The sequence below is a fragment of the Elephantulus edwardii genome, unplaced genomic scaffold (assembly GCF_000299155.1).
Source record: "Elephantulus edwardii isolate Elephantulus edwardi_28Jun2011 unplaced genomic scaffold, EleEdw1.0 scaffold00068, whole genome shotgun sequence".
In the NCBI taxonomy this organism is placed as follows: Eukaryota; Metazoa; Chordata; class Mammalia; order Macroscelidea; family Macroscelididae; genus Elephantulus; species Elephantulus edwardii.
In genome coordinates, this window is record NW_006399818.1 from 2,965,822 (window position 1) to 2,966,329 (window position 508).

The window sequence follows — 508 nt, forward strand, 5'->3', positions numbered from 1 at the left end:
ATTCAGTGACTGGGATAATTGGGATGGGAGTATCAGAGACAGTGCGATTGGCACAGGACAGAGCGGAGTTTAGGGCTGTTGTACATAGGGTCACTGTGAGTCGCAGGCAACTCGACAGCACATAACAACAACAACAGTGTCTTAATGTAGAACAATAGAAAGCAAAACAAATTATTATCTTCTGACCTCTGTTTTCTTAAGCTAGTACACTTCCCTTCTGGCATTTCATTACACCAATGAAACAATTCTTTCAACTAATAGTTTTTAAGCGAATAGGTTTGTAATTTCAAAACCCCTCTTTCTCATTACCATCAAGTCAGACCTATCTCATAGCTGACCCTCCAGTGGATTTTCAAGGCTGTATGTGAGGAGATTGTTCCTTTTTCTCCAGAGGAGAAGCGGTGGATCCAAACACCAGAGAGTCATGGCCTTTGGTTTAGCTGCACAACTCTCTGTGCATCATGCCACCAGTGATCCCTCCCCCCCAAAAAAATAAATGAAAACACCA

The 508-nt window shown here is 42.5% G+C and overlaps 1 protein-coding gene across 1 annotated transcript in view; it reads left to right on the forward strand.

Moving 5' to 3' along the window:
• The window catches only part of LOC102871359 (putative uncharacterized protein C12orf63-like), a 271,053-nt gene that overhangs the window by 226,091 nt on the left and 44,454 nt on the right, over nt 1-508 (forward strand). The gene's annotated exons all lie outside the window — the stretch shown is intronic.